General features: G+C 36.9%; 1 protein-coding gene across 2 annotated transcripts in view; it reads left to right on the top strand.

Annotated features, from left to right (window-relative positions):
- The window catches only part of DOCK4 (dedicator of cytokinesis 4), a 432507-nt gene that overhangs the window by 319534 nt on the left and 96471 nt on the right, over window positions 1-16502 (top strand). The gene's annotated exons all lie outside the window — the stretch shown is intronic.

The following is a 16502-nucleotide window of genomic DNA, read 5'->3' as shown; positions in this document are numbered from 1 at the left end:
AGGCTGCTTTCATTTTGCCAGGGAATAAGAAGCATTGTTTGTGAAAAGATCATGGATTAAAATATGTTTAATTACAGAAAGCCGCATTTGTTAATAGCTCTCACTTTGACCAATTTAAATTGCCCTGTGATTCTGTGTTCCCAGTCCCCTCGATGTTTCATTCTCTTTTCATCCATCAAATTGCTTGAGGAAGTAAGAATAGTGAAATCGAGGAACAGGAGTCAGGGATCCTGAGTTTTAATTCTGGATTTTACACTGTGAATAGTAAGGATCTTAATTTGGGGAGGCTTCAGTTTCCTCAGCTATGAGATGAGAAAGTTTGACTTGGTAATTTCTAAGTAACCTTGAGTATTCACTGTTTTATGAGTCCACTGTAATATAATTTATAAAATATTAAGAAATAACCTATTTGATAGCTTATGTATATGTATATATTTTCATGTGTGTGTGTCTATAGAGATGATGGATGGATGGATAGATTTCTATTTAAAACTCAAATTCACCCCAATGTTTATAGCAGCACTTTCAACAATAGCCAAATTATGGAAAGAGCCTAAATGTCCATCAACTGATGAATGGATAAAGAAATTGTGGTTTATATATACACAATGGAGTACTACGTGGCAATGAGAAAGAATGAAATATGGCCCTTTGTAGCAACGTGGATGGAACTGGAGAAAGTTATGCTAAGTGAAATAAGCCATACAGAGAAAGACAGATACCATATGTTTTCACTCTTATGTGGATCCTGAGAAACTTAACAGAAACCCATGGGGGAGGGGAAGGAAAAAAAAAAAAAAAGAGGTTAGAGTGGGAGAGAGCCAAAGCCTAAGAGACTCTTAAAAACTGAGAACAAACTGAGGGTTGTTGGGGGGTGGGAGGGTGGGGAGGGTGGGTGATGGGTATTGAGGAGGGCACCTTTTGGGATGAGCACTGGGTGTTGTATGGAAACCAATTTGACAATAAATTTCATATATTGAAAAAAAATTAAAAAATAATAAAAATAAAATTAAAAAAAAAAATAAAACGCAAATTCACTTGAGCAAGAATGTTGTTTTTTTTTTTAGGTCTGTTGAAGAATAGTCTTGAAAACATCAGAAATGGCAGTAGATGCAGTGGTTTTCAAAAAATTGACAAAAAATGTCAGCTTTTAGCCATTATTTTTATAAATCCTCCATTATAGAACCTTGTCTTAAGACTGTTGCCTAGCCCTTGATGAAATTAATTTTTACTTTTACTTAAAAAGATAAAAAGTCTGCCCTGACTCTCCTACCAGGTTCTCCTGACTGTTTCAGGATGGCCACCTTACATTAAATTTTATTTTCTCTGCTTTCAGAGCTGAGATTCACCTAAGGAAACCAAGCTGTGAGTTTGGGAAATAAAGTTAAACTCTTTCTTTTAACAAACTAAGTTTGAGATAGTATGAAAAACTTCCTAATACATGCACTAGCTGTACTGCCTCATTTAAACAAACAGGAGCAAGTGATTGTTTTCTCAGTTTCATGTGGAAAATAGTACCTACCTCATAGCGTTAGCTTAGTGTATTACTTCGTGTATTACCAAGTGCACTACTTGGTCCATAGTAGAGGCTCAAAACATGTTGTTGCTTAATACTACTGGAGTTTATTTTTGATTTGAAGGTTTGGGTTTTGTTTTTTTTTTTTAATGTCTATTTATTTTGAGAGAGAGACAGAACACAATAGGAAAGGGGCAGTGAGAGAAGGAGACCCAGAAATCCGAAGCAGGCTCCAGGCTCTGAGCTGTTAGCACAGAGCCTGACGGGGGGGCTCCAACTCCAGAATCGCATGATCATGACCTGAGCCAAAGTTGGCCACTTAAGTGACTGAGCCACCCAGACTCCTGGCTTGGGTTTTTTTTTTTTTTTTAATTTTTTTTTTTCATCGTTTATTTATTTTTGGAACAGAGAGAGACAGAGCATGAACGGGGGAGGGGCAGAGAGAGAGGGAGACACAGAATCCGAAACAGGCTCCAGGCTCTGAGCCATCAGCCCAGAGCCTGACGCGGGGCTCGAACTCCCGGACCGCGAGATCGTGACCTGGCTGAAGTCGGACGCTTAACCGACTGTGCCACCCAGGCGCCCCACTTGGGGTTTTTTATATTGAATTTTTTTTATTTTGTTCTTTCATGTTGTTTCTTTTTTTAATGTTTATTTTGAGAGAGAGTTTGTACACATGTATGTGTTTGTGTGTGTGCAGGGAGGGGCAGAGAGAGAGGGGGAGAAAGAATCCCATGCAGGCTCCACGCCATCAGCGCAGAGCCCCACATGGGGCTCAATCCCATAAACCATGAGATCATGACCTGAGCCAAAATCAAGAGACACTTAACCGACTGACATGTGTCCCTTCTTTCATGTTTTTTTTTAATTAACCTTTTTTATTCTGTGATACTTATACACATGCAGTTGTAAGAATTATTACAGAGTTGTAAGAAATATTACAGAGCTTTTACCCAGTTTCCACAATGGTAACATTTTAGAGAACTATAGGACAATATCACAGCTAGGATATTGACATTGATATAGTCAAGACACAGAATATTTCCATCACCCTACGGATCCCTCATGTTGCTTTTTTATAGCCAAACCCACTTCCTTCCCATTTCCACCTCTTCCTTAACCCTGATAATCACAAATCTTCTCCATTTTTATAATTTTGGCATTTCCAGCATGTTGTATAAATATAATCATTTATACATGTAATCATGTAATAGGCTTTTTTTCTGACTCCACATAATTCTCTGGAGATTCATCCAGGTTTATATATATATGTGTGTGTGTGTGTGTGTGTCTGTGTGAAGACACATAAATACATAAATATATAAACATATTTGGTTTGTTCTTTATTATTTCTCAGTATTGCTCAGATGAAGGACACCTGGGTTGTTTTCACATTTTGGCTATTATGAACAGAGCTGCTATAAATGTTTCTGTGCTGGTTTTTATGTAAACATAAGTCTTCGTTTCTCTAGGATAAATTCCTAGAAGCATTGTTCTTGAATTGTATAGTAGTTGCATGTTTGGTATTTAAAGAAACTGCCAAACTGTTTTCCATAGTGACGGTATCATTTTACATTCTCATATATGCAATGTATGAATGATCCAATTTCTCAGCATCCTCTTCAACATTTGGTGTTGCCATTTTTTTGTTGTTGTTAGGTGATGTATTCTGTTAGGTAGTAATATCTTACTGTGATTTTAATTTGTATTCCCCTAATGGCTAGTGATGCTGAACATTTTTTCTTAGAATTATTTGTCTCCTATATATCCTCTTCTGTGAAATGCTTCTTCATGTCTTTTTACGATTTTCTAACTGGATTGTTTTTGACTGTTGAATTTTGAGGGTTCTTTGTATATTTTAGATACTAGTCCTTTATTGAGAATGTGGTTTATATTTTTTCCCTTTCTATAGCTTGTTTCCTCATCCTCTTAACAAGGTCTTCTGCAAAAAAAATTTAATATTGATGAAGTTCACTTTGTCAGTTTTTCCTTGTATGGATCATTCTTGTGATGTCAAATCTAAGCATTATTTTATCTAGCCCTATATCCTAAAGTTTATCTCCTAGGTTTTCTTCCTAAAAGTTTTAGTTTTATATTTTACATTTAAGTCTTTGAACCGTTTTGAGTTAATTTTTGCATAAGCTGTGCCAGATAATTCTAACATTCTTTTATCTCGATGTTGACACTGATTCAGTCCTTTTTCATTCAATTTGAGATCTTCCTGGTTCTTGTTATGATAAGTGACTTTCAGCTGAAGTCTGGACATCTTGATTTTACAAGACTCTGCATCTTACTTAAACTTATTGTTTCAGCTGGCTTTATGGGATACCACTTGGCAGCAGAAGGGAGTGGTGTTATGTCATTACGGCCTGACATAGAAATTCGCATTCCCCATATTGTCTTCAACACTGACCATTGAGTGGGAAAGCACCTGGTCCCTATTTGGCTTTATCTCAGAGAGGTATTAGGTCATCTGTGCACAGCTTCGTGAGAGTGGCAGTCTCAGCTCTGCATTGCTGTGGGTGGGGCCACAGTTTTTTATGGTGTTCAACTGGACTAGACCAGTTATGACTGAAAGTTTTGTCCTGGTAAACTGCCCCTTTCCTGATCCTTTGGCCAAAGAGTGTAGGCTTTTTTGGGGGATTTTTGTTTGTAATTGTTGGTGTTTCAGGGTGGCCAGCTTCTCCAACTCCAGGTGTGGGATATCTGAAACAGAAAGAAATCCCAGAGAACTAAATATTATGTACCTCAGGTCCCAAAGTCCCTGGTCAGACTGCTCTCTTTTCTCCACCTTCAGACTCTTCTTCTGTTTTATATGTGATAGCAAGGTTTTTATTTATTTATTTTTATTTATTTTTTTTAATGAAATTTATTGTCAAATTGGTTTCCATACAATACCCAGTGCTCATCCCAACAGGTGCCCTCCTCAATACCCATCACCCACCCTCCTCTCCCTCTCACCCCCCATCAACCCTCAGTTTATTCTCAGGTTTTTTTTTAATTTTATTTATTTATTTATTTTAATATGAAATTTACTATCAGATTGGTTTCCATACAACACCCAGTGCTCATCCCAACAGGTGCTCTCCTCAGTGCCCATCACCCACCTTCCCCTCCCTCCCATCCCCCATCAACCCTCAGTTTGTTCTCAGTTTTTAAGAGTCTCTTATGCTTTGGCTCCCTCCCTCTCTAACTTTTTTTTTTCTTCCCCTCCCCCATAGTCTTCTGTTAAGTTTCTCAGGATCCATATAAGAGTGAAAACATATGGTATCTGTCTTTCTCTGTATGACTTATTTCACTTAGCGTAACACTCTCCAGTTCCATTCATGTTGCTACAAAAGGCCATATTTCATTCTTTCTCATTGCCACATAGTATTCCATTGTGTGTATAAACCACACCTTCTTTATCCATTTATCAGTTGATGGACATTTAGGCTCTTTCCATAATTTGGCTATTGGTTGAAAGTGCTGCTATAAACATTGGGGTACAAGTGCCCCAATGCATCAACACTCCTGTATCCCTTGGGTAAATTCCTAGCTGTGCTATTGCTGGGTCATAGGGTAGATCTATTTTTAATTTTTTGAGGAACCTCCACACTGTTTTCCAGAGCGGCTGCACCAGTTTGCATTCCCACCAACAGTGCAAGAGGGTTCCCGTTTCTGCACATCCTCGCCAGCATCTATAGTCTCCTGATTTGTCCATTTTAGCCACTCTGACTGGCGTGAGGTGGTATCTGAGTGTGGTTTTGATTTGTTTTTCCCTGATGAGGAGCGACGTTGAGCATCTTTTCATGTGCCTGTTGGCCATCTGGATGTCTTCTTTAGAGAAGTGTCTATTCATGTCTTCTGCCCATTTCTTCACTGGATTATTTGTTTTTCAGGTGTGGAGTTCGGTGGGTTCTTTATAGATTTTGGATACTGGCCTTTGTCCGATATGTCATTTGCAAATATCTTTTCCCATTCCGTTGGTTGCCTTTTAGTTTTGTTGATTGTTTCCTTTGCAATGCAGAAGCTTTTTATCTTGATGAGGTCCTAATAGTTCATTTTGCTTTTAACACCCTTGCCTTTGGGGATGTGTCAAGTAAGAAATTTCTGTGGCTGAGGTCAGAAAGGTTTTTTTCTGCTTTCTCCTCTAGGGTTTTGATGGTTTCCTGTCTCACATTCAGGTGTTTCATCCATTTTGAGTTTATTTTTGTGAATGGTGTAAGAAAGTGGTCTGGTTTCATTCTTCTGCATGTTGCTTTCCAGTTCTCCCAGCACCATTTGTTAAAGAGACTGTCTTTTTTCCATTGGATATTCTTTCCTGCTTTGTCAAAGATTAGTTGGCCATAATTTTGTGGGTCTAGTTCTGGGGTTTCTATTCTATTCCATTGGTCTATGTGTCTGTTTTTGTGCCAATACCATGCTGTCTTGATGATTACAGCTTTGTAGTAGAGGCTAAAGTCTGATAGCAAGGCTTTTAAAGTCACACTTAGCAGGAGGGACAGGTAAAAGTGTATCCATGCCATCTTCTCCAAAGCAGAAGAAAGTTCTCCTTCATTATGGTTTTGATGGCAACATTTTAACTGCTGCCTGGCAATACAGCTCTAACATGGTTTTAAAATTGTAATAGCCCAGTCAGCAAATAAAATCAGAGCAAACTCTGAAGGTGGATAAAGACTGCCTGAGGTCAAAAGATAAAACACCCTTTCAGAGTGTTCTGTATCTTCAGGCTGGGTTGTCAGTGACAAATCTCTCTGGGATATGCATGGCCTTCAGGCCTTCACACTGTGATAACCAGTGTGCGTTAAGAGATTTGAAGGCCCTGAATCAAGTTTGCAGATGAAGTTGGGAGAAGAGCAGACAGGATGATCATCCATTGTTGTAAATTTTAGGAAATTCACGTGAAGAGAAATTTCCCGAGCATCGCCATGTAGCACCCCCTCCACTTTCCAAAAAAACCCAAACTCTCTCAAGGGATGTCGATTGAGATTTGCTAGGAAACCTGCACTTTAATTATTTAGCACCTTTGATTTTATGCCTGAAGACGTTTTTTTGAGGGTACTCAGCCGATCTGATGTGAATCCTACTTTGCCACTTCATCCCCTGCGTGCTCTTGGGCAACTTACTAATACCTCTCCTCTTCTGTTACCTTATCTTTAAAACAAAATCATTGCACATTTCTTAAAGTTAGTGTGAGGATTTCATCAGATCTGTTAACTGTTTAAACAGTATCAGTAAACGTGAGCCATTAGTTACTGTGGCGGCAACAATAGTCACAGTAGTGTTATTATCACTGCTGAATAATGAGGGTGTTATAGGTAATGCTATTATAAGTAATTCTGTGGTGAGACACACAAGCTGGTCATTCACAGGGTCAGTTCTCTGTGGGCACGGAGGACTTCATTTCTTCACCATTTTCTCCTGGAGAACATGGCTATCTAAATAATAGGGTGTGTTTACATGGCAGTCCTACATTGAACATTTTTCAGTCTTTGCAGCAAAAGTGCCCACAATAAGTGGACGTACTGTGGGTAAAGGCAGGTCCCACAGCGTGTCGTGGTGAAGTGTTCAGTTCTCTTCCAAGTAGCTTAGCTGTCACGCTGCCCCCCCACGACGCGAACAGGAGGACTGGCTTCTGCTGTATCATAATTCAAGATAACAGGAGCCTTATTTTTACTGTTTAAAAGGATTGTACTTTTTGTTCTTCTACCAACTGTTCTTGAAACTTTAAAATGCTTTCTCTTACTGGAAAGAAAAAAAACACCACTGTAATTGGTTCTTTTCAAAAATCTAGTTGTATGTGGAAGCAGATTTTATAAAGCAGTATACATGGCCATTTGCTCACACCCTCAAGTAATTGGACTCTAGGGTTCCTTACAATTTATAAATGCTTCTTTTCTTTGCACATAATTTGGTTTAGCACCATCTGTAGTGCAGGTGACCCAACTCAGCATAGGCCATGTCTAAGAAAGATACTCTGATGGACTTAGCTGAAGTTTTCATGCCCTGTGGGCGTGTGGTCAGGGGATGGGAAGATTTTCAGGAGAATTGAGTAAGAAATTTCTAGAAAAAAATAGTGCATAGGTATAATAGAAGATTTCATGAAGACTATTGTTGTAGCCCTCTAATACTCTTGTTATGCACAATTATTAATAGAAATATCCTTTGTACTCAATGTAAATAAGGTAGACGTAAGCCACTGAGACACATAGAGTTTTAAAGCCAATTTATACATGAATAATTCCCAGCATCCTGATGTTGGCTAACATTGGTTTTTATTTATCATTTTAACAAATTGTTGACTCTTGGGTTTTCAGACAGATACTTCAAATATTTTAAAAACAAAAAATCACATTATGGACAAAAGTACATTAGTAAGATATTGGACATCTAAGCTTTTTTTCTGAGTATGGTCAATACACAATGTTAGGTTTGTTTCAGATGTACAACTTAGTGATTGGGCAAATTTATACCAGGGTAGCTACCGTCTGTACTATTCCATTACTCTTACAATATCACTGACTGTATTCCTTATACTCTGCCTTTTACTCCTATGATTTACTCATACCATGACTGGAGGCCTGTATCTTCCTCTCCCCTTCACCCATTTTGCCCAGCCTTTCACCCCCTGCCCCCTCTGGCAGCCTTCAGTTCTCTGTATTTATAGGTCTGATTCTGCTTTTTGTGTATTTATTCAAGTTTTAAAGATTCTATTTGTAAGTGAAATCATAGGGTATTTCTCTTCCTCAGTCTGGCTTCTTTCATTTACCATAATAACCTCTAGGGCCATCCATGTTGTCTCAAATGGCACAATCTCACCCTTTTTTAAGGTTGCATAATATACCACATTTTCCTTATCCATTGGTCCATCAATAGACACTTACATTGCCTCCATATCTTGACTATTGTAAATTGTAAATAATGCTGCAGTAAACACAAGGGTACCTATATCCTTTCGAATTGGTGTTTCATTTTCTTTGGGAAAATACCCGATAGTGGAATTACTGAGTCATATGGTCTTTCTGTTTTTAATTTTTTGAGGAACCTCCATACTGTTTTCCACAGTGGCTGTACTAATATCCATTCCCACCAACACTACATGAGGGTTCCTTTTCCTCCACCTCCTCTCCAGCACTTGTTGTTTCTTGTCTTTTGGATTTTAGGCATTCAAACAGGTGTGAAGCGATATCTTATTGTGGCTTTGATTTGCATTTTCCTGATGATGAGTGATGTGGAGAATCTTTTCATGAACTCGTTGGCCATCTGTATGTCTTCTTGGAAAAATGTTTATTCAGGTTCTCTGCCTGTTTTTAAACCACACTGTTTAGGGGTTTTTTGGTGTTATTTTTATATTTTGGATGTTAATTAAATGCCTTGTTGGGTATATCATTTGCAAATATCTTCTTCCATTCAATATGTTGTCTTTTTGTTCTATTGATGGTTTCCTTTGTTTTACAAAAGCATTTTATTTTGATGTAGTCCCAGTAATTTACTTTTTTAAATATATTATTTTTTTAATGATTATTTATTTATTTTTGAGAGAGAGAGAGCAGGGGAGGGGCAGAAAGAGAAGGAGAGAGAGAGTCCCAAGGAGGCTCCATGCTGTCAGCCAGCACAGAACCCAATGCAGGACTCAAATTGATGAACCATGAGGTCATGACATGACCTGAGCTGAAATCAAGAGCCTGATACTTAACCAACTGAACCACCTAGGCACCCCTCCCCCAATAGTTTATTTAGCTTTTGTTTCCCTTGCCTTAGGAGATATACCTAGAAAAATGTTGCTGTGGCCAATGGACACCAAGGCTTCTTACACGTTAAATGTGCTTGGAGTTCCTAAATAGATTAAATGGATGAATAAAATGACATTGCACAGTAGATATTGGGGTTAACAACGCATCGTAAATGTGCCACAGATCAGATACCAGGGTAAGCTGTTTGCAGTCTGCACCAGATGTGATATATGTAGATACTGACCTGTATTCACAGAAGTGTTCCTGTGTACACTGACTATAAAGACTTAAATAAAGTCTTATTTTTTGAATAATTTCTCTTCTTATTACTAAAATTATTGCACGTATATGTAATTCTTTCAACTTCAAGGTATATTACCATTCACAGGATGGTATGTGTTAGGAATAAATGTTTTAGGAATAAACATTTTAAAGGTATTACTGTAGTAGCTATATTAGAGATAGTGTAGGTAGGATGTAGAAAAACTAAGAGATAAGAAATTAAATGGGTTTCTACTACCTAGATTTGCGTTTTTAAGTTGAGATTTAATAGGTTAAAACATTGGACACTGGTTATCAACTGATAGATTCTTATATGTCTATTTATATTTGAAATATAACCTCAAACTTGGGTACATTATCTCTGTAAAATCAAATCAGTCTGAGCAGTAGGAATAAGAACCAGAGATACTTGGGTTCATATCCCAGTTTCACCATTTTCTCACCATGAAACCTGGGATAAATATCTTAACCTTAGCAGATCTTAATGTAAAATAAAATTAATAGTGTTCACCCAACAAGGGTCTAGTAGGGAATGCATTTGATAATGTAATCAAACCTATACATAGTGCCATTCCATAAATGATAGTGTTGTCATAATGTCTTTTTTAAGTTTTATTAAGGTGTAATTGACATTAAAAAAATGTACATGTTTAAAGTATATAATTTGATAAGTTTTGATATATATTATACTTGTAAACCATTATCACAATCAATATAATTGACATGCCCATCACTCTCAAAAGTTTCCTGATACCCCTCTTTGTTTCCTCCATCTTGCTTCTCCATACTACCTCATCCCCAGGCAACCACTGACCATTCTGTTACTACAGATAAGTTTGCATTTCTGGAATTTTATGAACGGAATCCTACATTACATAGTCATTGTTGTTTTTGCAGGGGAATGTGGCATTTTGACTTCTTTCCCTCAATATAATTATTTGAGTTTCACAATATCCTGACTACCATAGCTTTATAATAAGTTTTGAAGTCAATTAGTATAAGTCCTTCAACTTTATTCTTTTTGTTAGGTGTTGTGACTATTTCAAGTTCTTTGCATTTCCATATGAATTTTAAAATCAGCTTGTCACTTTCTAAAGGCCCACTGTGGTATTGATTGGGATTATACTGAATCTTTATATCAATTCGATGAGAATCCATATTTGAACAATATTAAACCTCGCAATCCATGAACATAGTATATCTTTGTATTTATTTAGGCGGTCTTTAATTTTTCTCATCAGTATTTTATGATTTTCAGTGTGCAGATATTACCATATTTTTATCATATATATCACTAAGTACTTCTGTGTTTCAGTGGTATTATAAATTATGTTATGTTAAATTTCAGTTTCTGATGACTCATTTCTCATACATAGAAGTAAAATTGGTTTTGGTAAAATTATGATCCTGTATTCTCAGACATTGATTAATTCACTTAAGTAGTTATAGTGGCTTTTATAGATTCAATAGCATTATCTCTGTCCATTTTTTTATTCCTTTCCACTCTATATGCCTTATCACTCATTCTTGCTTTATAGCACTGGCTAGAACCTTTAGTGCAGCGTTGATAGAAGAAGGGAACTGTTTAAGCTTCTGAAAAGTCTTTGTTTTGTCTTTCTTTTTGAAAGATTTTTGGTGAGTAAAAAGTTTTCTATTGATAGTTGTTTTTGTTCTTTCAGTACTCTAAAGGTGTTACTCCATGGTCTTCTAGCTTGTATTATTTCTTTTTTATTTTTCAATTTTATTTTTTAAAATTTACACCAAAATTAGCATATAGTACAATTATTTCAGGAGTAGAATCCTTAATGCTCCTTACCCATTTAGCCTATTCCCCTTCCCACACCCCCTCCAGTGACCCTCTGTTTGTTCTCCATATTTATGAATCTTTTCTGTTTTGTTCCCCTCCCTGTTTTTATATTATTTTTGTTTCCCTTCCCTTATGTTCATCTGTTTTGTCTCTTAAAGTCCTCATACGAGGGAAATCATATGATTTTTGTCTTTCTCTGACTAATTCCACTTAGCATAATACCCTCCAGTTCCATCCACATAGTTGCAAATGGCAAGATTTCATTCTTTTTGATTGCCAAGTAATACTCCATTGTGTGTGTGTGTGTGTGTGTGTGTGTGTGTGTGTGTGTGTGTGTGTATACCATATCTTCTTTATCCATTCATCCATCGATGGACATTTGGGCTCTTTCCATACTTTGGCTATTGTTGATGGTGCTGCTATAAACATTGGGGTGCATGTGTCCCTTTGAAACAGCACACCTGTATCCCTTAGATAAATACCTAGTAGTGCAATTGCTGGGTTGAAGGGTAGTTCTATTTTTAATTTTTTGAGGGACCTCCAGACTGTTTTCTAGAGTACCTGCACCAGTTTGCATTCCCACCAGCAGTGCAAAAGAGACCCTCTTTCTCTGCATCCTCGCCAACATCTGTTGTTGCCTGAGTTGTTAATGTTAGCCATTCTGACAGGTGTGAGGTGGTATCTCATTGTGGTTTTGATTTGTATTTCCCTGATGATGAGTGACGTTGAGCACTTTTTCATGTGTCGGTTGGCCATCTGGATGTCTTCTTTAGAGAAGTGCCTATTCATGTCTTTTGCCCATTTCTTCACTGGATTATTTGTTTTTTTGGTGTGAGTTTGATCAGTTCTTTATAGATTTTGGATACTAACCTTGTATCTGATATGTTGTTTGCAAATATCTGCTCCCATTCTGTCAGTTGCCTTTTAGTTTTGCTGATTGTTTCCTTCTCTGTGCAGAAGCTTTTTATTTTGATGAGGTCCCAGTAGTTCATTTTTGCTTTTGTTTCCCTTGCCTCCAGAGATGTGTTGAGTAAGAAGTTGCAGCAGCCAGGGTCAAAGGTTTTTGCTTGCTTTCTCCTCAAGGATTTTGATGGCGTCCTGTCTTACATTTAGGTCTTTCATCCATTTTGAGTTTATTTTTGTGTATGGTGTAAGAAAGAGGTCCATGTTCATTCTTCTGCATGTCGCTGTCCAGTTTTCCCAGCACCATTTGCTGAAGAGACTGTCTTTATTCCATTGGATATTCTTTCCTGCTTTGTCAAAGATTACATTTGGCCATACATTTGGCCATACATTTGTGGGTCCATTTCTGGATTCTCTATTCTGTTCCATTGATCTGAGTGTCTGTTCTTGTGCCAGTACCATACTGTCTTGATGATTACAGCTTTCTAGTATAGCTTGAAGTCCAGGATTGTGATATCTCCTGCCTTGGTTTTCTTTTTCAAGATTGCTTTGGCCATTCAGGGTCTTTTCTGTTTCTATACAAATTTTAGGTTATTTTTTCTAGCTCTGTGAAGCATGCTGGTGTTATTTTGATAGAGATTGCATTATATATGTAGATTGCTTTGGGTAGTATCAACATTTTAACAATATTTCTTCTTCCTATCCAGGAGCAGGGAATAGTTTTCCATTTTTTGGTGCCTTCTTCAATTTCTTTCATAAGCTTTCTATAGCTTTCAGTGTATAGATCTTTCACCTCTTTGGTTAAAATTATTCCTAGGTATTTTATGTTTTTTGGTGCAATTTTAAATGGGATCGATTCCTTGATTTCTCTTTCTGTTGCTTCATTGTTGGTGTATAGGAATGCAACCAATTTCTGTGCGTTGATTTTATATCCTGCAACTTTGCTGAATTCATGGATCAGATCTAGTAGCAGTTTTTTGGTGGAATCTTTTGGGTTTTCCATATAGAGTATCATGTCATCTGCGAAGAGTGAAAGTTTGACCTCCTCCCGGCTGATTTGGATGCCTTTTATTTCTTTGTGTTGTCCGATTGCAGAGGCTAAGATTTCCAATACTGTGTTGAATAACAGTGGTGAGAGTGGACATCCCTGTCTTGTTCCTGACCTTAGGGGGAAAGCTCTCAGTTTTTCCCCATTGAGGATGTTATTAACTTTGGGTTGTTCATATATGGGTTTTATGATCTTGAGGTATGATCCTTCTGTCCCTACTTTCTTGAGGGTTTTTTTTCAAGAAAGGATGCTGTATTTTGTCAAATGCTTTCTCTGCATCTATTGAGAGGATCATATGGTTCTTGTCCTTTCTTTTATTGATGTGATGAGTCACGTTAGTTGTTTTGTGGATATTGAACCAGTCCTACATCCCAGGTATAAATCCCATTTGCTCATGGTGAATAATTTTTTTAATGTATTGTTGGATCTGGTTGGCTAATATCTTGTTGAAGATTTTTGCATCCATGTTCATCAGGGAAATTGGTCTATAGTTCTCCTTTTATTGGGGTCTCTGTCTGGTTTTGCATTCAAGGTAATGTTGGCTTCATAGAATGTGTTTGGAATTTTTCCCTCCATTTCTATTTTTTGGAACAACTTCAATAGAATAGGTGTTAACTCTTCCTTAAATGTTTGGTAGAATTCCCCTGGAAAGCCGTCTGGCCCTGGACTCTTGTTTTTTGGCAGATTTTTGATTACTAATTCGATTTCCTTATTGGTTGTGGGTATGTTCAAATTTTCTATTTCTTCCTGTTTCAGTTTTGGTAGTGTATATGTTTCTAGGAATTTGTCCATTTCTTCCAGATTGCCCATTTTATTGGCATATAATTGCTCATAATATTCTCTTATTATTGTTTTAATTTCTGCTGTGTTGTGATCTCTCCTTTTTCATTCTTGATTTTATTTATTTGGGTCCTTTTTCTTTTTGATAAAACTGGCTAGTGGTTTCTCAATTTTGTTAATTCTTTCAAAGAACCAGTTTCTGGTTTCATTGATCTATTCTCTGTTTTTTTTTTTTTTTGGTTTCAATAGCATTAATTTCTGCTATAATCTTTATTCTTTCCTGTCTTCTGCTGGTTTTGGGTTTTATTTGCTGTTCTTTTTCGAGCTCCTTAAGGCGTAAGGCTAGGTTGTGTATCTGAGATCTTTCTTCCTTCTTTAGAAAGGCCTGGATTGGTATATACTTTCCTCTTACGACTGCCTTTGCTGCATCCCAGAGGTTTTGGGTTGTGGTGTTATCATTTTCTTTGGCTTCCATATACTTTTTACCTTCCTCTTTAACTGCTTGGTTAGCCCATTCATTGTTTAGTAGGATGTTCTTCAGTCTCCAAGTATTTGTTACCTTTCCATTTTTTTCTTGTGGTTGATTTCGGGTTTCATAGCATTGTGGTCTGAATATGCACGGTATGATCTTGATCTTTTTGTACTTACTTAGGGCTGTTTTGTGTCCCAGTATATGGTCTATTCTGGTGAACATTCCATGGGCATGTATATTCTTCTGCTTTAGGATGAAATGTTCTGAATATATCTGTTAAGTCCATCTGGTCCAGTGTGTCATTCAAAGCCATTGTTTCCTTGTTGATTTTTTGATTAGATGATCTGTCCATTGCTGTGAGTGTGGTGTTGAAGTCTCCTAATATTATGGTATTACTATCAATGAGTTTCTTTATGTTTGTGATAAATTGATTTATATATTTGGATGCTCTCACATTTGTTGCATAAATGTTTACAACTGTTAATTCTTCTTGGTGTGTAGACCCCTTGATTATGATATAATGCCCTTCTGCATCTCTTAATACAGTCTTTATTTTAAAGTCTAGTTTGTCTGATGTAAGTATGGCTACTCCAGCTTTCTTTTGTTGACCATTAGCATGATAGATGGTTCTCCAATACCTTACTTTGAATCTGAAGGTGTCTTTAGATCTAAAGTGGGTCTCTTGTAAACAGCATATAGATGGATCTTGTTTTCTTATCCATTCTGTTACCCTGTGTCTTTTGATTGGAGCATTGAGTCCATTGATGTTTACAGTGAGTACTGAAAGATAGGAATTTATGTATGTATGTATGTATTTATATATTCATCTTTTCTCCCCTCAGAGAGTGCCCTTAAAATTTCTAGCAGGGATGGTTTAGTGGTCACAAACTCCTTTAATTTTTGTTTGTCTGGGAAACATTTTATCTCTCCTTCTGTTTTGAATGACAGCCTTGCTGTATAAAGAATTCTTGGCTGCGTATTTTTCTGATTCAGCACATTGAATATATCCTGCCAGTCCTTTCTGGCCTGCCAAGTTTCTGTGGATAGGTCTGATGCAAACCTGATCTGTCTTCCCTTGTAGGTTAAGGACTTTTTTTCCCTTGCTGCTTTCTTGATTTTCTCCTTGCCTTAGTATTTTGTGAATTTGACTATATGCCTTGTTGATGGTCGGTTTTTGTTGAATCTAATGGGTTTTTGTTGAATCTCTGTGCTTCCTGGATTTTGATGTCTTTGCCTTTCCCCACATTAGGAAAGTTTTCCACTATGATTTGCTCACATAACACTTCTACCCCTATTTCTCTCTCTTCCTCTTCTGGGACCCCTATGATTCTGATGTTGTTCCCTTTTAAAGAGTCACTGATTTCTCTAATTCTTAAATTGTGCTCCTTTGCCTTAATCTCCCTCTTTTTTTGTGCTTCATTATTCTCCATAAGTTTGTCCTCTGTATCGCTGATTCTCTGTTCTGCCTCATCCATTCTTGCTGCTGTGGCATCCATTCGTGATTGCAGCTCAGTTATAGCATTTTTTATTTCATCCTGACTAGTTTTTACTTGTTTTATTTCTGCAGAAAGGGATTCTAATCTATTTTCGACTCCAGCTAGTATTCTTATCGTGATTCTAAATTCTGGTTCAGACCTCTTGCTTGTATCTGTGTTGGCTAAATGCCTGGATGGCGTTTCTTCCTGCTCTTTCTTTTTGAGTGAATTCCTTCGTTCATCATTTTGAAGGGAGAAAATGAGTGAAGTAGAAAAAATTAAAATTAAAAAAATATTAAAATTTTAAAAATATTAAAATTAAAAAATTAAAAATATACAAAAAATCAAATAAATGATGCTATATCCTAGGTGTGTTTTGGTCTGGGTGTTGAAAGTGGCTTGATAGATTAGAGAAAAAAGGGGGAGAAAAAAGAAAAAAAAAGAAATTGTTTAAAAATTTGAAAAAATGAATAATACACTGAAGTAAACTGAAATGAAATGATG

This window comes from Prionailurus viverrinus, chromosome A2, assembly GCF_022837055.1.
Source record: "Prionailurus viverrinus isolate Anna chromosome A2, UM_Priviv_1.0, whole genome shotgun sequence".
In the NCBI taxonomy this organism is placed as follows: Eukaryota; Metazoa; Chordata; class Mammalia; order Carnivora; family Felidae; genus Prionailurus; species Prionailurus viverrinus.
The sequence above is the reverse complement of the archived record's forward strand: the minus strand, read 5'-3'. Positions and strand labels throughout refer to the sequence as shown.